Raw genomic sequence first — 21,542 nt, 5'->3', positions numbered from 1 at the left:
AGCGGAGGATCAAGTTCGTAGGGATGGCGGATCCTCAATGGATCCGCTCACATTGCTCCCCAGACTCGGGGGGTTTTGTCATTTCATCCAATGGGTTTACTGCAGCTTTGATGGCAAAAGAAAACTGTTTCCTCAAAGATCCACTTTCTGTTGGTAACCTATCAGGTGAATATCTTTTCACAATACTACCCTTTCTAGGATGCAGCAGTTTTCTAGTTTGGCAGATTGTTGAACAGGTCCATTAGTAAACATCCAGGAGTCACCAGGTAAGTTTGAGATGTTTATTGTGAGGATCACTGTGAAACTGCAAGACAGAAATAGAAACACATTAATAAAATATTAATGTAATCTGTAATGTATTTGACTCTTTCTTTTACATCAAGGGGCCATTCATTATTATACAGAATACAAATACACACAAATGTGCCAAGATTATTCTAGATATTCAGAAGACCATAACAGTTCAGTTTAACCCTCTGGGGCCGATACCGTCATATACGACGGCTGGGACCAAGCTTTACTAATTTATAAATACTTTTTTAATGATAAGAGATAGAAAAGTACTCCTTTTTTTTGCTGAAAAGTTAACTCCGTGGACTTTCAAGCCAGAAGCAGTGTGATGAGGTGCGTCATATGGTTTTCCAAAATCAAATCGTAGGGCAGATTTACCTCACTAAACCAAAGATTGTTTTTTTCACAGATGTCTTACTAGTTTGCCTGTAAATGCTGTTTGAATAGCCCCCTGGCTGCTCTCTCCAATGCGCCGTGCACCATTATGCACAGCGATCACTGAAAGTGAGCAGATCGAGGGCCTCTCAATCAATCTCACGTGCTCAAACAAAGAGTGTCTGAGTATCAGGATTGCTCCACTAGCTTGGCTGTGAATGTTACTGGATTAGTCTGTGGCCACCTCTCTCCCTCCTCGTAAAGCACCGTTTACCATATCAATGGAGCGAGGGGGAGGAGCCGCTCCTCAGAGTGTAAATAAGCCTGGAAGTGTAAAAAGTGCTTTCAGAGAGAGAGCAAGCACACAGTCAACTTCACAGAAGTATAAATTTGTGATGTGAGCTTTGTGTAATATCAGACAGAAATTGCTTTGAGATGAAGACAGACATCATCAAACTTTATTGCAGACTCCAATGTCCAAATAGCCATACCGTCACATACAAAAGAAGAAACAAACATATAGTATAAAAAAGGCATTATATCACCTAATATTAAAAAAATAAATATATATACATACAAAGTGCTTGTGCAAGTTCAATAAAAGGCATCTAAGAAATAGGAGTAATAAAAGATGCCATTTAAAAAAAAAAAAAAGTGCATACACATTCTATAAAAGGCATAAATAACAGTATTTCCACATATGGGATTGGTATCTGACAGAACTATACCCAGGATTGGTCAACTGCATAATAAGATTATTCTGGGAACCCTGCAGTCTACATATGTACTTGTACATCAGCCTTCTCATACAAAATGCATAGACCATTTTGTATATATTGTTCAAAATGTGCATTTGTGTTTATTGTTAGAATATTTATATTGTACAGTCTTTTGTGCAAGACTCAAAATTACCTTTATAAAGTAATAAAAATAGTTGTTTATTATAGTTTGCTGTGTGTTTTGAATAATGTGTGTGGAAATTATTTTACCGCTTTATTTTTTTCCTTTCTTATTTCTGATTGTAAATGTTATTACACATATAAAACACCACTATACCATATAAATTCTGAAAGTACAGGTTGTCCTGAAAAAAAAGAGACATAACACTTGATTGTTGCTGTTAACAGCAATAATAAAACATTTATGCCAGGTGAGTGAACTGTCCAAAAAATGCCCTCGGACCCCAGAGGGTTAAGATAAAATGATAAGTATTGTCAGGGTCTGACGGGGGGTTTGGTTTTCTTCTTTGTTTCTGCTTAGCTTTGCCTTTTTCCATCTTTGTTCATGTATGCCTTTCTTTGTGTTCCTTTTCCTGTGGGGGGTGTGTCTGCTGCTTTCTGGCACTCAGACTCTGGCCACGCCCTGTTTCCGGTCCTCTCCTTGCACAACTGTCCTGGATTTACTGATTAGCTCCCAGGAGTATATATGCTCACTGCTTGTGTCTGTTCCTCGCCAGATTGATATGCCCTGTGCCTTCTTTCCAGCTCTTGAGTCTGTGTTTCCTAGTCCTGCCTGCTTTTGTGTGTTCTCGACCTCCTGCCTGCCTGTTACGACTACGACTAAGCCTGATGATCATTGTACTGCTGCTGTGTTTTTTGGACTGCCTTCCCGTGTACCGATCACTGCTTCCCACATTAAAACCCGTTTGCAACCAGAGCTGTCTGTGTGAGCCCTGCATTTGTGTCCACCCATTCCAGCCTGTCAGATCAATCTGGCCAACGATGGACACAGCAGGCTCAGATCTGTTTCAGTTGGCGGTACGCCACCATATTCAGCAACTTTCCCACAGGAAGACCAGCTTACTACACTCAGCGCCGGGATTAGCGAACTTTCTAAATGCCAGGACGCATTTATGTCTTCAGTGAGCGCTCAGATGAACCAAATACTGTCCCGGCTGGATCCTCAGGCTATGTCGGACACGGCCACCGGGAGTCCAAACACCCCGCCGGCTCTGCCAGCCGCCTTGTCGGCCCCTGTACCCTCCCCTTTTGTGTATAATCAGTTATTGTGCCCAGAACACTTTTCAAGCGAATCAGGAGACGTAAGACCTTTCATTACTCAGTGTGAGTTACATTTTGAATTAATGTCAGCCATGTTTCCAACCAATCGAACAAAGATCGCTTACATCATAACTCACCTGTCTGGACGAGCCGCTGCCTGGGCCACAGCCGAGTGGGCGCTCCAATCACCATTCCTGTCTGCACTCTCGGTGTTCACTACAGCCCTCAAGCAAGTGTTCCAGCACACGGCTCCGGGACGAGAGGCGGCGCGCTCCTTGATGAAGCTGAGGCAGGGCAGCCGGGTTACAGACTACGCCGTTGACTTTCGTATCCTGGTGGCAAAAAGTGAGTGGAATCCAGCTGCGCTACTTGACATGTTTTTCCAGGGGCTATCGGTGGAGATCCAGGACCAACTGATCACCGTCGACTTGCCAGAAGAATTAGACGAATTGATCGCCTTGGCTATCCGCACCGACCGAAGGCTGCAGGACCGACCTCGCCGCGGAAGTCATCCAGATCACTGGACCAGTGCTCCTCCCAGCCGCACCGCCTCCTTCACTCACTCCCGACCCGACCCTCCTCCACACAATACTGACGAGCCAATGCAGTTGGGGTGCATGCACCTGACTCCAGCAGAGCGACAGCACTGCCGTGTGGACAACCTCTGCTATTACTGCGGACAGTGAGGACACTTGATCGCTGATTACCAAGCCAGGGGTGCCACCGTGCGGTCAAGAAAGGAGTTGCGGGTGAGTCTAAATTCCATTTCTTCAGTTTCGGCACAGAACATAATTCCGGCCAAATAATTACTGATCACACCGCCATTGATGTTTCGGCTTTTTGTTGATTCAGGTTCTGATGCAAATCTAATTTTATTTTCTCTTGCCAGGGACCTACACCTTAAGATGCATAAGATATCTCGTCCGCTGGTGGTACGTGCTGTGGACGGCCATGTTCTAGGCCAAATAACTCACCGCACGCAATCTGTTAAATTGCAAATCTTTCAAACTCACACAGAATCCATCAGTTTTCATATAATGGAAAATATGACTCACCCACTCATTCTGGGGCACCCCTGGCTACTAAGGCATGGGCCTAATTTTGACTGGGTTAAAGGGGAAATAATTTCATGGAGCCCGGCTTGTAATGACCCTTGTTTGCAAAGCACCAAAGGCACCCCGCAGGGTTCTAATCCGGATCTCATCGGGGTACCTGAGTGCTATCATGACCTTGCCGCAGTGTTTAGCAAAGCTAGGGCCAAATCACTACCGCCACACCGTGAATATGACTGCGCTATAGAGCTTCTCCCCAGTGCGAGTCCACCACGGGGAAAACTCTTCTCTTTGTCAGCACCAGAACATCACGCAATGAATACATACATCCAGGAGTCATTGGCGGCCGGTCTGATTCGACCCTCATCATCACCCGCGGGGGCAGGGTTCTTTTTTGTAGAAAAGAAAGATAAAACTCTTCATCCTTGCATCGATTATCGCGGTTTGAATAACATTACTGTGAAAAATCGCTATCCATTGCCCCTAATCTCCTCTGCCTTTGAATTATTAGAAGGTGCAGCCATCTTTACCAAACTCGACCTCCGGAACGCATATCATCTAGTCCGAATTAGAGAAGGGGACGGATGGAAGACGGCTTTTAATACTCCATCCGGACACTACGACGGGGGGTTTGGTTTTCTTCTTTGTTTCTGCTTAGCTTTGCCTTTTTTCCTCTTTGTTCATGTATGCCTTTCTTTGTGTTCCTTTTCCTGTGGGGGGTGTGTCTGCTGCTTTCTGGCACTCAGTCTCTGGCCACGCCCTGTTTCCGGTCCTCTCCTTGCACACCTGTCCTGGATTTACTGATTAGCTCCCATGAGTATATATGCTCACTGCTTGTGTCTGTTCCTCGCTAGATTGATGCGCCCTGTGCCTTCTTTCCAGCTCTTGAGTCTGTGTTTCCTAGTCCTGCCTGCTTTTGTGTGTTCTCGACCTCCTGCCTGCCTGCTACGACTACAACTAAGCCTGATGATCATTGTACTGCTGCTGTGTTTTTTGGACTGCCTTCCCGTGTACCGACCACTGCTTCCCACATTAAAACCTGTTTGCAACCAGAGCTGTCTGTGTGAGCCCTGCATTTGTGTCCACCTATTCCAGCCTGTCAAGTATTACTCACAAACATAAGTTCTTTAGTGTTTATAAGGGGAAAATTAAGAGAGTGAGGTCTAAAAAGCAACAGCTTTGCTTCAAGACTTTCTGCCCTTGCTTGGTTGATGTCATACTTGACCACTCATTCTCACTGTGTTTTGTACAGTAACACTACCTCTAACCTTAGTGACATGAAATTTGGGGTTCCACAGGAGTCCATCTTAGGCCTCCTGCTTTTCATCCTTTATATAGCGCCCCTTGGGCACATATTGCGGCATTTTGGGATTACCTATCACTGTTATGCTGATGATAATCAGTTATACATGCCGATAACTGCTGGTAATCTCATTCACATAAAATCCTTAGAAGATTGCCTTGCATCAGTGAGAAGATGGATGTCTAAAAACTTTCTACTTTTAAACTCTGATAAGACTGAAATGATGGTTCTTGATCCAGTGAGACATCAATTTGACCAGTTAACGCTTAGCCTAGGCTTGTGTGTCATACATCACACTGACAAAGTGAGGAACCTTGGGGTAATTTTAGATCCTACATTGTCCTTTGACCTCCACATTAGAAATATTATGAGGACTGCTTTCTTCCATCTGCGAAATATAGCAAAGATTTGTCCCATCCTATCTATGGCTGATTCTGAGGCCCTGATCCATGCGTTTATCTCTTCTAGATTGGGCTACTGCAATGTTCTATTTTCGGGTTTACCGCAGTCCAGCACTAGGGCTCTCCAATTGGTTCAAAATGCTGCAGCCAGACTTTTGACATGAAGCAGAAAGTTTGACCACATTACACCCATTTTGACATCCCATCCTTGGCTTCCTGTCTCAGTGAGATCATGTTCTAAAGTTCTGCTACTAGTCTATAAAATTGTTCATGGACTGGCACTTTCCTACTTAGCTGAACTAATTAAACCCTACGTACTGGCCCAGGCTTTGCGTTCTCAGGGTGCAGGACTACTTTGTGTCCCTAGGGTGAATAAGAAATCTATGGGTCATACAGCTTTCTTCTTATCATGCCCCTGTTCTGTGGAATGATCTCCCTCAATAGAACAGTCAGATTCTATGCAGACTTTCAAATCCAGACTTAAGATGCTCTTATTTCCCCTTACGTATGGCTAGCATTCTGGCATAGTTTTACACTTTTTACTCTTTTAATTACTTTTATTAGGAAATGGAGCGTGCCACGGCCTCAACATTATCTAAGTTCTGGGTCTTTTAGTGAAGCTTAGGGTTAGTGGCCAGCGATCACCTTAGTATTTCCTTTTTTTCTTGTTGTTTAATGTTGGCAAATTATACTATATTTCTTGTCTTTCTGATGCCTGATTCTGTTTTGTTTTCTCTCTGTTAAGATGCAGCTCCATCCAGAGATGGGTGTGGTATTTGTGCTGGAGACCCTTCTGTCCTGTGCACCAACTGCATTTCCTGTATATTCATTTTGTGAATTGTTCTGTAATTTATGTCCATAGCATGGCCCAAGCAGAGGGTCTGGTCTGCTTGAGGTTTCTTCCTCAGAGGAAGTTTGTCCTTACCACTGCTGCTCTGGGGGTTAGTAAGGATAGACCTTACTTGTGTGAAGTGCCTTGAGGCAACTATGTTGTGATTTGGTGCTATATAAATGAAAATTGAAAAACTGAACTCTCCTCAGGAGGAATTAAACTATTACAAGTCTTGCATGGACAAGCAGCACAACACAATCAACATTCACTAACTCTTAAAGTGGCAGCACGGTTTACAAAACCTCAAAAACGAGACCAGGAATTAACGTATGTTTTCACTCCATTAATTGGTCGCATTTAGCACTTTTATTCAATGTACAAATGGTCAAAGAAATTTACCTGCATCATATGAACCTCTACAGCCGAGTTTTGTACCAGTGTATTCATTCTTTTGTAGTACTTGTCTCTGAGGGAAAACTTAGCATTTATTAGGCCTCTGCGAGTCGCCTCTTTCTTAAAATGTGACAATTACAGCAGTTTATGAGCACAGTAATGGCACCTTTGTTCCACAAGGTCTCAGTGATTGCTGTTAAACCTGTGATATTTAAACCACAATTCAAGACACCAAAGATGAGCAAATTTGTTGTTATGCTAGTCGTTATTTGTCAAGGGGCTCTTTTTCCTATATGTCACTCTCTCATCAGCAGTATCTAGGAGTAACTGCTGATCTGTGCTTTTACCTGGCAGCCTGTGTTGTCTCAAAATGCTTCCCGTGTCTCTGCCTTTCAGCTTGATAGGAAATTGCATTCCATATTTCCTGTGGCACGGGTTGAATCTGGCCGTTGCATTTAATTTGGCACATGAATGGTTTGTGTCATGGTAGTTTATCTGTCTACTGTGCCACAGGCTCTCTGTGCCAGACAGCCACTGCTCATTGAGGATGTGTTCTTATGCAGTCTGTACACAATAGCCTCTGATGATGCACTTTGATCGTCTTCATGCAGTTAAAAAAAAGAGAAACAGGCCAGATCCTAACTCTAACCCTAACATATAACAAAACCAGTCAAATAAAATAACTAAACAAAGCAAGACATGCAAAAGCAAAAGTCCAAATCCTGACAGCTACATATATTTATTAAATGGAAATCCTGCTCATAACTGAATTGAGTTCATCCAATGAGTTGTTTTTTGAGTGTGTATGTGGTAGTCAAAAGACGTCACTCATCCGATAGCCTAAGGATACTCTGGCCACTCAGGCCAAAGCCTGGGTTTTAGCCGACTGGTCAGAGCATCTGCTTCCCATGCCAGATATTGTGAGTTGCATCCTGAGTGGAGTCAGTGGGGGGAGTCAACAACAGAAACAGCACATTGCGGAATGAAGAGAGAGTACAGCCACCACATTGGTGCTGTGACCCGGATGGGAGTGGGGTTGAAGGGGGGTGAGTGTAATGGAAGACAGCAGGACTTGATGTGCATGTGATTGTCAATAGGCCTCACTCCCCTGACAGCCAAAGGATACTCTGACTACCTACACCAGAGCTGAGGTTGTGGCTCACTGGTCAGAGCCAAGGGGCGTAAGTGGGAGGAGTCAAATACAACACAACACAGAATGAAGAGAGAGTACAGACTCTACACTTACAAGCACCATTCCCAGAACAGACAGCAGTGAAATATCCCTGTCATCCCTTCCAGGTCCTTTCTTCCAGTCTGTGAATGGATACATCTCTCCCTTAAAATGTATTTTTGCATTACTTCATTGGACATCTTTTGAAAAAATGTTACTAGGCTCATTACCACATTTGACAGGTTACTAGCAAACTTAATTAAATCTGCAATATTGAATTGAATACACCTCAAAGACAAGATATTTAATGTTCAAACAGATAAACTTTATTGTTTTTGTGCAAATATTTGCTCATTTTGAAATGGATGCCTGCAACACAGTGTTACATCACCTTTCCTTCTAACAACACTCAATAAGCATTTGGGAACTGAGGACACTAATTGTTGGACACTTTGTAGGTGTAATTCTTTCCCATTATTGCTTGATGTACGACTTCAGCTGTTCAACTGTCCGAGGTCTCCGTTGTCATATTTTGCGCACATATAATGCACCACACATTTCCAATGGGCGACCCTGAAAAGATGTTCCTTGGATGGCAGCATGTGTTGTTCCAAAACCTGGATGTACCTTTCAGCATTGATGGTGCCATCACAGATGTGTAAGTTGCCCATGCCATGGGCACTAACACATCCCATCACAGATGCTGGCTTTTGAACTTTGTGGTGCTGGAAACAAACTGGATGGTCTTTTTCCTCTTTTGTCCAGAGGACACGGCATCCATGATTTCCAAAAATAATTTGAAATGTGGACTCATCAGACCACAGCACACTTTTCCACTTTGTGTCTGTCCATTTCAAATGAGTTCGGGCCCAGAGAAGGTGACACCATTTCTGGATGTTGTTGATGTATGGCTTTCACTTTGCATGGGAGAGATTTAACTTGCACTTTTTGTTATATGGCTGGGGGGGCCTGGCTGCCGGTTTGTTTCTGTTTTTTGGTTTTCCTCCCAGGTGGCGTGCGTTTGGGACTGAGTGGCTGTGTTGCTGAGGCTGTCAGGACTTCACCCTGATCACCTGCGACTCGTCAGGACTCACAGCTGTGGTGCATCTGGATGGATTGGAACATGTTGGCATTTAAGACTGGAATGCACAGTGTGTATTTGCCAGAGACTCAACCTTGTGACCAGACGGGTGAGATCGTCGTCTCGGGAGCCATCTCATCAGCAGCGTATGCTGAGAACGTCCAGGTTTGATGCACAGTCTGTGAAAGAGGAGGGGGTGAGGTCTCACGCTCGTCAGCACACTTCCTGAGGTACGTTAGATTTTGTGACTAACAGTTATACAGTCAGTAAATGTGGTGTCCCTCACACCTTTTTGTATTGAGCTGTTTGTTAGTCATGTATCAGCTTTCACTGCAGTGGAGTTTTGTGAACTGGATGTTCCATGCCTGCAGGTTGGGAAGCTGATCAGTAATCAAGCCAGGAAGTGATTGCTGTTTGTACACCTTTAAGTGTTCTGTGTGTAGAGTGTGGACTCACATAATGGTTCCTTCTTTCACAGACTCGGTTGTTGCGGCCACCTGGGGGGTGTCGGCGGGGTCCTTGGGTCCGAAACAGCTTCTGGCTCCGGACCGTTAGCGCTGCTGGGAGCGCACCACGCCAGGCCGCACCTTTGGTTATTATATTATCACTGTTATGTATTAAATTCAGTTAGCCTTTGTACCGTGCTCTGCTTATTTCATACTGGGTCCTTCAAACGCTGGTCGGTTCTCCGAGCTGCGTCCGACACATAACACTTTTAGATGTCGCAATGAACTATGTTACCTCACAATGGTTTTCTGAAGTGTTCCTGAGCACACGCGGTAAGATCCTTTACACAATGATGTTGGTTTTAATGCAGTGCCGCCTGAGGGATCGAATGTCACGGCCATTCAATGTTGGTTTTCTGCCTTGCTGCTTACATGTAGAAAGTTCTCCAACTTCTCTGAATTTTCTGATTATATTATGGACTGTAGATGATGGAATCACTAAATTCCTTGCAATTCTTGAACATTGAGAAACATTGTTCTTAACCTGTTGGCCTATTTTTTCATGCAGTTGTTCACAAAGTGATGATCCTCGCCCCATCTTTACTTGTGAACAGCTGAGACTTTTGGGGATGTTCCTTTTATACCCAGTCATAAGTGTCATGTTGTTAGAAGGAAAGGAGATGTAACACAGTGGTAAACATACCACTGTCCCAGCTTTTTTGAAATGAGTTGCAGGCATCCATTTAAAAAAGAGCAAATATTTGCACAAAAACAATAAAGTTTATCAGTTTGAACATTAAATATCTTGTCTTTGAGGTGTATTCAATTCAATATTGGTTGAAGAGGATTTGCAAATCATTGTATTTTGTTTTGTTTTTTTCCTTTTTATACAACATCCCAACTTCATTGGAATTGGGGTTGTAAATATACATTTGATTGTTTATGTAGACTAAACTTTAAGACAGTCAGTCATTCGAGCTGAGGCAATGTGAGTGTGGGGTGGCCACAGCAGTATCCCGCACACCTGTGAGCTCTGGGGAAAACAGAACGATGCAGCAGCTGAGCCGCGCTACCTCCCAGAGGGGGAAAGGAGTGACGGTGCTGAGGCCGGGGTAGTGGGGGGGTGCACAGAAACACTGGGGGCATGTGTCCATGTGTGCAGGTGGCATATCAGTCTCTGTCCGTGTATGCATGAAAATCTGGAGTTGCTTTGACAATCAGAGGCTGTAGGGGAGGGCAGATAGATAATAGGAGAGCCAAATGCTTCACCAAGGCCGTTAAGATCCTTCTGGAGAATCAGAATCAGAAGACGTTTATTGCCATTGCCAGTGAACAGGATTCACAGACTAGGAATTTGCTTCGGTACAATGGTGCAACACTAAGAAGAGATAAAATGCTAAGATAAAATATAACATATGTGTCAAAATAAGATAAAATATAAGATAAAAAAAAAGAAATATGAAATATGAAAGGCTGTGTGCAACAGAAAAACAGAGAAACAGAAAAAACAGTGCAGTGGGAGGAGTGCAATTAAAAACCAAAGTACATTGTCTAAAGTGACCCATGATAAAATGATAAAGTGACAGAGTTAAGCTTAAGGTGACTGAGTTATGAGGTGTTCATGAGTCTAACGGCAGAGGGGAAGAAACTGTTCTTATGGCGGGAGGTTCTGGTCCGGATGGACCGTAGCCTCAATGCACGAGGGGAGTGGTTTGAATAGACTGTGTGCAGGGTGAGAAGGGTCGGCTGTGATCTGACCTGGTCGGCCCAGAGTCCTGGAGACGTGCAGATCATGGAGAGATGGAAGGCTACAGCCGATCACCTTCTCAGCAGTGGCCACAATGCGCTACAGTCTGTGTCTGTCCCTGGCTGTGGCCCCGGCGTACCACACCGTGATGGAGGAGTAGAGGATGGACTTGATGATGGGCGTGTAGAACTGCACCATCAGCTGGACAGGCAGCTTGGCCTTCTTCAGCTGCCGCAGGAAGTACATCCTCTGCTGGGCCTTCTTAATGAGGGAGCTGATGGTTGACTCCCACTTGAGGTCCTGGGTGATGGTGGTGCCGAGGAAGCGGTGACAGACCACAGTGGTGATGGGGCTGTTGGTGAGGGCAAGGGAGGGCGGGGGGGCTGTGGCTTTCCTGAAGTCCACAATCATCTCCATTGTTTTCTGGGTGTTGAGCTCCAAGTTGTTGCTGCTGCACCAAGTCACCAGCTGGTCCACCTCCCTCCTGTAGGCAGACTCATCCCCATCCAAAATGAGTCCGATGAGGGTGGTGTCGTCCGCAAATTTGATGAGCTTTACAGAGTCGTGGCTGGAGGTGCAGCAGTTAGTGTAGAGGGAGAAGAGCAGAGGGGAAAGGACACAGCCCTGTGGAGATCCTGTGCTGAGAGCCCGAGTGTTCGAGACATTTTTTCCCAGCCTCACACGCTGACTCCGGCCTGTCAGGAAGTCTGTGATCCACCTGCAGGTGGAGTTGGGCACGTGGAGCAGAGAAAGCTTGTCTTGGAGCAAAGCCGGAAGGATGGTGTTGAATGCAGAGCTAAAGTCCACAAACAGGATCCTAGCGTAGGTTCCTGGGGAGTCAAGGTGCTGCAGGATGGAGTGCAGGGCCAGGTTTATGGTGTCATCTACAGACCTGTTGGCTCTGTAGGCAAACTGCAGGGGGTCCAGGAGGGGGTCCGTGATGGACTTCAGGTGGGATAAAACCAGGCATTCGAAGGTCTTCATGACTACAGATGTGAGAGCCACAGGCCTGTAGTCATTAAGTCCAGTGACGCGTGGTTTCTTGGGGACTGGAACTATGATTGAGGACTTGAAACAGATTGGAACATGGCATGACTCCAGGGAGGTGTTGAAGATCCCCGTGAAGACTGGGGCCAGCTCATCAGCGCAGTGTCTCAGGGTGGCAGGAGAGACACAGTCTGGGCCCGGGGCCTTACGTGGATTCAGCCTTTTGAAATGTCTCCTCACGTCCTCTTCTTGGACCGAGAGGGCAACAGGGGGAGTGGGGAGGGCAGCAGTGAGAGGGGGGAGGTCCAGAGTGTTTGAATATCCAGTTGTGTGGGGGGTGGGGAGGTGTGAGTCCTTGTCTTCAAAGCGTGAATAGAAGACGTTCAGGTCGTTGGCCAGCTTGAGGTCATCAATAGAACGAGGTGCTTTGGGCTTGTAGTTGGTGATCTCTTTCAACCCCCTCCACACAGAGGCCGAGTCATTGGCAGAGAACCTTTGCTGCAGATGTGAACTGTACATGGATTTAGCCTTTGCCACCTCCTTGCTAAATCTGTACTTTGCACCTCTATAGCTGTCTCTGTCTCCTTCTCTGAAAGCCACCTCTTTCTGCTGACAGAGCCTCTGGAGTTTAGGTGTGAACCAGGGCTTGTCATTGTTATATCTCACCCTGGTACGCTGTGGGATGATGCTGTCTTCACAGAAATGAATATATGATGTCACAGTGTCCGTGTAGTCATCTAGACTGTCTGTTGAAGCCTCAAACATATCCCAATCCATGGTGGCCAAGCACGCGCGTAGCTCCTCTACAGCTTCATTGCTCCACACTTTAGACGTCCTCACAACAGGTTTAGAGAGTTTAAGTCTCTGTCTGTACGTGGGGATCAAGTGGACCATCACGTGATCTGAGAGTCCCAAAGCTGCATGGGCCACCGCGCGGTAGGCGCCGCTCACTGTCGTGTAACAATGATCTAACGTGCTCCCTTCTCTGGTCGGGCATTTAACAAACTGTTTGTATTTTGGTAATGCCTGACTGAGATTCCCTTTGTTAAAATCACCGAGAATTATAACAAGAGAGTCCGGAAAGTCTCTCTCCACACTCATAATCTGATCCGCGAGCGCGCGCTCGGCCTCGTGCACGTCCGCGCTCGGTGGAATATACACAGAGCAAAGTATGAAAGAGTTAAACTCACGTGGAGAGTAGAATGGTCTGCAGTTTATGAGGAGATATTCCAGAGAGGGACAGCAGCGTTGGGAGATCACAGTCACATCGGAGCACCAGGCGGTCTCTGTCTGCGCAGAGGAGTTGGAATCCCTCTAGTTGGAGCACGCAGTCCGGTGTCTGTGCATTTAACCACGTCTCCGTGAAGCACAGTACACAAGATGAGGAGAAATCTCTATTCTTCTTCATCAGCAGTGCCAGCTTGTTGTGGAGTGAGCGGACGTTGGAGAGAAATGTCCTAAGTAGGGGCGTGCACGTGCCCCTTCGTCTGAGGCGCACGAGAGCTCCAGCTCGTTTTCCTCTCTGCCGTTGTCTCACTTTTTTGGCCAAAAAGTGAACCAGTTCAGCTGCAGGCACTAAAAAAACTGGCGTAATGTCTGTGGGTGTTGATGATTTGATGTTTAGAAGCTCCTCGCGGGTGTAGGGACACGATGACACACGATTCACGCACAAAAACAGAAAAAAACAGGGAGCACCAGAATACCAGGGCGCCTTCACGTCGCGCCATCTTGGAAGGATGGAAGGAAAAACAAGCTGGGCATTTTGACCTTCGGTAGCTGATAAGCTGCCATGTTTGGGGTTGGGTAGAGAAACACAGAAATTCCATGGCTTCTCTGACCATCTGAATCCAAGTTATGAGTATTCCCTGATTTCCAACATCTTCCTTTGCAAGGCGGACATTTGCTCCAAGATGGTGTCCAACTTGTGTTTGAGTTAAAAAGTTAACGCAGTCTAAGAGTGTACCGCTTTGCCGACCGTTAATCATGACGGACAGGCGTGGGGTTGTGGTTCTGGTAGGAGCTGGGGTTGTGGTTCTGGTAGCAGCGCATAAACTAATAAGCACCACCCCACCTGCCATAAAAACAAGAAAAATAAGTGCTCGACATCTTCCATGGAGAGCGGTGCCAAGCACACAAAATGCCTCTTCTCCCGGGCATCGAGGACATAGCCCGCAGGATAGGTTTCATTTGGGCACACAGGGTCCCCCAGCCCTGATTTCCTTGTAGAAAAAATGGTGTCAATAGCATTGAGAGACCAGCTGATTTTGAAGGTTGGAGCATAAATAGAGACAAAACAGGAGGAGAGAGCAGGAGATGTGATTGCCCTCACCGGAGTCCCGAGACAATAAGCCACCACTTTTTGCGATTGGAAGCCATCACATGTACCTGTAAAAGAAAATAATGGCAGAAGAGTCTTCTCCCATTAGGGTGACATTGTCTTGCCAGCAGAGGGAGAGGAAAATGTGTCACTCTGGGGGACCTCTAAATCTTATCTGATTGAGTTTGCAACTATAAAAACCCTGAGTGGAATAAAAACAACATGTGGCCTGAAGTCTCTCACAGCTTTTATGTTTTCACTATTCAACATGAACAGCCCTAATGAACATCCAGCACTTCTCATGGGGCACGTAGAAAAGGTGGTGCCATTCGCGCTGCCAGCACAAAAATAAAGAGCCAGCACAGTATCAAGCATGTGCTGAAAAATAAGGTTCTAGAAGGCACTCAGCATGTGTTGAAAAGTCCCACTTTTGCCCAACAAGTGTATTACCGAGCAACACAATTGCATGTGTCGTACCCTCCCCCCTGGCAACACAAATGGCATGTGAGTGTGTGTGTGCCCCACCACCACCCCAAAGCCCAAGCCTATAGTTTAGATGTGGCTGAGGTTGCAGACAATGGGTGCAGTGCAGTGTGACCGCAGTGTAATCACGGTCAGCAAAGTGTGCACAGCTGGATGGCTGTCATGTCCTTAATGGCACATTTGACAGCTGTTGAATGCCATGGCATATCGCAAACCCACACCACTACAACAGAGATGCAAATAAGAACCCAGCCTGGCTGTGTGTCACAGCCCCAGTGCGCCAGCGGACCGGACAGGCAAGTCATGTGACGCGTGATCGCACCATCAATCATGTCCCAGCCTGACTGACAGCCTCACAGAAAAATCAGCATGGCCAGCTCAACTGCCCCACAGGCTGGAGCTGTGAGCCCATCTACACTCAACAAAAATATAAACGCAACACTTTTGGTTTTGCTCCCATTTTGTATGAGATGAACTCAAAGATCTAAAACTTTTTCCACATACACAATATCACCATTTCCCTCAAATAATGTTCACAAACCAGTCTAAATCTGTGATAGTGAGCACTTCTCCTTTGCTGAGATAATCCATCCCACCTCACAGGTGTGCCATATCAAGATGCTGATTACACACCATGATTAGTGCACAGGTGTGCCTTAGACTGTCCACAATAAAAGGCCACTCTGAAAAGTGCAGTTTTGTTTTACTGGGGGGGGATACCAGTCAGTATCTGGTGTGACCACCATTTGCCTCATGCAGTGCAACACATCTCCTTCGCATAGAGTTGATCAGGTTGTCAGTTGTGCCCTGTGGAATGTTGGTCCACTCCTCTTCAATGGCTGTGCGAAGTTGCTGGATATTGACAGGAACTGTCGTATACGCCGGTCCAGAGCATCCCAAACATGCTCAATGGGTGACATGTCCGGTGAGTATGCTGGCCATGAAAGAACTGGGACATTTTTAGCTTCCAAGAATTGTGTACAGATCCTTGCAACATGGGGCCGTGCATTATCCTGCTGCAACATGAAGTGATGTTCTTGGATGGCACAACAATGGGCCTCAGGATCTCGTCACGGTATCTCTGTGCATTCAAAATGGCATCAATAAAATGCACCTGTGTTCTTCGTCCATAACAGACGCCTGCCCATACCATAACCCCACCGCCACCATGGGCCACTCGATCCACAACATTGACATCAGAAAACCGCTCACCCACACAACGCCACACACACTGTCTGCCATCTGCCCTGAACAGTGTGAACCGGGATTCATCCGTGAAGAGAACACCTCTCCAATGTGCCAAACGCCAGCGAATGTGAGCATTTACCCACTCAAGTCGGTTACGACGACGAACTGGAGTCAGGTAGAGACCCCAGTGAGGACGACGAGCATGCAGATGAGCTTCCCTGAGATGGTTTCTGACAGTTTGTGCAGAAATTCTTTGGTTATGCAAACCGATTGTTTCAGCAGCTTTCCGAGTGGCTGGTCTCAGACGATCTTGGAGGTGAACATGCTGGATGTGGAGGTCCTGGGCTGGTGTGGTTACACGTGGTCTGCGGTTGTGAGGCTGGTTGGATGTACTGCCAAATTCTCTGAAACGCCTTTGGAGACGGCTTATGGTAGAGAAATGAACATTGAATACACGAGCAACAGCTCAGGTTGACATTCCTGCTGTCAGCATGCCAATTGCACGCTCCCTCAAATCTTGCGACATCTGTGGCATTTTGCTGTGTGATAAAACTGCACCTTTCAGAGTGGCCTTTTATTGTGGACAGTCTAAGGCACACCTGTGCACTAATCATGGTGTCTAATCAACATCTTGATATTTGAGGGAAATGGTGATATTGTGTATGTGGAAAAAGTTTTAGATCTTTGAGTTCATCTCATACAAAATGGGAGCAAAACCAAAAGTGTTGCGTTTATATTTTTGTTGAGTGTATGTGAGCATGTTGCTGCAATGGGAAGGTGGGCATGCCGCATGTTGATCATGTACTGATTGACATGGTCACACACGCACTACAGTTATGCATTTGTCAGGGGGCCGTGATTGACATGTAAATCACATCACAGGTTAAATGACATTCAAAATCACGCAGGGAGCGGACTGAGCACCACCCATGGCCAGTTGTGGTCCTGCAGCTTGCGCCGCTCCACATCACAGCTGACCGCAGAGTCAGCGCAACACACAGCTGAGGACAAATATTGTCACATGTGCTCCGATCACCCATTTGCAAGGCACGGGGCTGCACACGTATCTGTGCGTGATGACGATATGGGGGAAAATAAAAACAAACTGTATCGCCCCAGCCACATTTCAGCATGCATGGCGATGAGCTGCAGTCAAAGCTGCACCTGACCAGAATGTCATTGCTACGCACAGCTGGTGAATACATATCACGCCATGCAGAATATCACTAACAAGATGTCACTGTGAGGCGCATGTATCGGTATGAGCACATCAGGTCATTCATGTAAAAACTAAAAGGAAGAAAAAGTTGTCCATGTCAGTTCATTACTTCCTGATGTACGTCCAGGAGGAGGATCAGTCTTGTGTTATCCACTCTTTATAACAGTAATTAAATATTAAAAAGGTTTTTTGTGTGTGTTTTTTGTTTTGTTTTTAGAGTGAGGACAGAATCATGGCCAGTAACATGACTGTCTTACATTTAAACAGTACATTCATTGTTCTTGTGAAATTCTGTGCACTCACATTATTTTGTGCTTTCCACATTTCTGTTGACTTCTGCACAGCATAAAAATATGTCCAGCATGTAATCGCTGCTGCTGCTGTCTGAGCGTGATGTACGTCCTCACAATGTACTTCCTCGCACTGTCCATGCACACACACACACGAGCGTGTATGAAACCGTCGCCCTGGGCTGGTTCACATCTGTCTGACTGTGTGTCCCTCCCAACGGTGGAATTTTTCACCATTCGCCAATTTTTTTTTTTTCCCCGCTCTTTTTCGGCTGGTTCCTGCTTCTTTAACCCAACTTTGTATTATGTGTGACGGAGCCCTTACTCATGGTGAGCTGGTGTTTGGACATTTGGTGGGCATCTGGCAGTATTGTGCACAAGCTGGGACAGTTAGGACCCACCAAGAAACTTGACTGACTGTGTGAATAGTTTAAACATTGATTGAAGTTATCTGTGGCAAGCTGAACTAAGTAAGATGTGACAGAAAGATGCACCATTGTCAGTTTAACCCTGAAAATCAAGTACTTGTGCTTCTACAAATAATACAGTGCATCCAGAAAGTATTCACAGACCTTCACTTTCTCCACATTTTGTTAAGTTACAGCCTTATTCCAAAACTAGCGTGTTGCCTGTGGGGATCCATGAGCTCTAGATTGCGTAGTGTTTATAAAATAGGAAGATGACATTTTTCAAGGGTGGTAATAATGTAAACAAGGTGCCATGGGCTGCCTGGTTCCTGCCTGTGTCTCACTTGTCTTTTGTCTCTGTCCCTCCAGGTGGCATGCATGTGGAGCTGGGGCGACACACCTGCAGATGACACACCTGCAGCTTATCTGTGCCTCATTATTCCTCTGTATTTAAACCCTGGTCCTTTGTTTCAGTGTTTGCCAGAAATTCAGTGATTCTTGCCTGGTAACCTGTCCTCTCTGTATTTCTCTAATTTAGAGTCTAGTGCATTCCTATGCAGTTACATTTCTGAGCTCCCATGCTCAGGGATTAGTAATTTGATTTTTTTTTTTTCTCATAGATCCCACATTTGGCGTCCGGCTTAACTATTTTTGCTACTATTTATCTCTGGCTGTTTATCTCTAAGCTTCCTGGATTAGTTATTCAGCTGACTGCATTTTGCGCTCCACATGCCACATGTGTCAGAGACTGAACTTGAACTTGGACATTTCCTGAGTCGAACCTCTCGGCATTCAGACTGTGCTTGTGTGCTCTCATGCATTCCAACTCACCTATGCTTTTCCACCTCCTCAGAATTCACTTCTCGACAGCTCTGCTGCACGACCACCTGGCTCCTGTTATCCGCACCGTCAGTTCTGTGTTTCACCTCCGTCCTGGTTCAGTTTCTATTGGGCTGTGGCTCCTTGTTCCACCGCTGGGCAGGCCATGTCTCCATGCTCCAGGCCTCCAAATTCAGTCATTTTCAAATCCTATTACACATTTTTTGTGAAAAAAAAAAACAGTTTGTTCATTCGCTCTCCTTTTCTTGCTTCCTGCATTTTGGGTCCAACAACCCAGTCCAGTCCTGGGTCTAACCATAACAGGAATTTCTGGACAACATCATAGACTCAGCGGGAGCGCAGATCAGATTCACCATGCCCTCAGCCACAAGGCGTCTTTTTAGGCAAACCCCAACAAGCCATGGACTCCATCATGCAACATATCAATAATCTCACTGACCAGGTCAAACAATCCAACACATGCCTCACACATCTATCTTCACAGCTGTCACAGCTCAAGCACACACCCGCTCCCACACCGACCCACTGCTTCCTGCACAGTTAGTCGCTTCTTCCACTCCTGTTCCCTTAGCTCTTAATTCATATTTTGTCATATTGTGTTGAGACCTGTGCATCTTATCTTATGCAGTGTTTGTTAGTTTTTTTTTCTCCCAACATTTCGATACCAGCCAGTTCACTTAAGTCAGTAATTTGCTTCGGGGGAAGGAGCACACGTGGGGTAAGGCCCTTTGGAGCAATGATCCCAGCACCTCCTGGTGCTACAACAGGAACGTTGCACTGCCATGGATTATTCCGTCGACTTCTGCAGCGGAAGCAGACTGGAACTCCATGGCGTTGCGAACCATTGACATCAACGGCCTTAATGAAGCACTCAAGGACAAACTGGCGGTCCAGGAGGAGCTGGAGGACCTTGACAAATTCATCAGCATGGTAATCCGGTTAGACAATCAGTTGACGGAGCGCCGGCGGGAGAAGGGCCACAAGGCTGATCAGGTTGCCTCCACTTGGGATCTTCCCTGCAAAGGCTCCTGGCCATCCCTTCTGAGGTTCATTGGGCTCCCCCTCTCCGCCTTTCCAGCTCCCCCTGCTGTCAAGCCTATGCAGCTCAGCAGGGCCAAATTGACCCCAGAAGAGCGTCAGCAGAGACTTGAGTCCTGAGGTTTACACAGTGGTAGTAAAACGTGATCTTGAAGATGTGTAACTTCCATGTGTAAGCATCCTTCTTCGGTATCCTGATGCTCTATTAATAGCTTGTCCATCCCCAGAAGCTTGCCAGACTGATTCCATCTTGCTTGTGAAAAGACTGGCTCAGTGTGGTCATGGATCATCTGTGACCAAACTTAAGTTTTGTTTGCCTCAAGTGACACATTTGGAACATTTGTTGCTGTGTCTCTTATCTCCTGAGTGAGTGAAGTTGTTGACCAATATGTCACCCCCAAAGACTAAATAAAAAAGATGTTCTTCTTCCTGGGTTTGGCTAACTACTGCAGGCACTGGCTTCATGAGTGTACTGCTATGGACTCTATTTTGAGGACTGCTACATGACAATGCAGACTGCCTTTCAGGATCTTAAATGGGTGATAATTTCAGCACCAGTGCTTGGGCTGCCAGATTATCATCAGCCATTTCATCTTCATGTGAAAAGGAGGGTGTTGCTCCAGAAATATTTCTGTGTAGGCTCTCAGTTGTCCAGGTGGTTTCCATAGTAGAGAAGCTTGAATCTTCGACTGGACTGGGTTGGTTGATGCAAGGAGGTTTCGCTTCAAATCGCAGAAGCTTCCTCAGCTAAAATTCTTGCTCTGGTGGTCCGACTTCTGTCTTGACTCTTGTCGAGAAGAATGATCCGAAGTCACAAAAGCTGGAGTTTTAAACCTAACCAGACCCCTCCTACCGAAAGGCAGACTGCTAAGGCTAGTGACTAAACAATAGCTCTAATTAGAACCTACTGTGCTCTAGTTAGCACCCTCCTAATGACAGGGCAGCTGTGGCTCCCTTGACGACTCTGCTGATGACACGAATGACTCATTACCATGAACAAAAGACTGAAACTGCTTTGACCTGAGTACCCCATTGTAAACAGGGGATAAAGCGTGTCTCAGACCCCCTCCCCGGTTAAGGCTGGGTTTCAAACGTTTCACAAAGAATGCCTCCTTGACCCCTTTCTCAAACCATTTCTTCTCTCTGGCTAATATTTTAACTTCCTTGTCCTCAAATGTGTGGTTAGTGTCTTTAAGGTGGAGATGAACTGCAGACTGAGGTCCACTGGCGCTGGCTGAAGATCCTCTGTAGTTTTTCCACTACTCCTGCTAAATAAGGGAGAGACACTACTCTTCTTCTTGTCTCCGTCTCCTGTCTATCTGGTCTCTTTGTTCTCTGGGACTTCTGCACTTTGTCCAGGGACCATCGTGGGTACCCACATACTGTGAGGGCTTTCCGGACAAGTTGTTGTTCTTTAGCCCTTCCCTCTGCAGTTGTGGGCACCTGTAGGGCTCTGTGTTGAAGCGTCCTGATCACTCCGAGCTTGTGTTCAAGGGGGTGGTTTGAGCCAAAGAGTAGATATTGGTCAGTGTGAGTTGGTTTTCTGTAAACCCCTGTCTGGAGCTGCCTGTTCTCTCCATTCGTAACATCACAGTCCAAGAAGGCTAAATGGTTGTTTCTGGCATCCTCACGTGTGAACTTGATATTGGAGGTTGAGGACTTTACAGAGCACATCATCTCG

This window comes from Thalassophryne amazonica, chromosome 11, assembly GCF_902500255.1.
Source record: "Thalassophryne amazonica chromosome 11, fThaAma1.1, whole genome shotgun sequence".
In the NCBI taxonomy this organism is placed as follows: Eukaryota; Metazoa; Chordata; class Actinopteri; order Batrachoidiformes; family Batrachoididae; genus Thalassophryne; species Thalassophryne amazonica.
The sequence above is the reverse complement of the archived record's forward strand: the minus strand, read 5'-3'. Positions refer to the sequence as shown.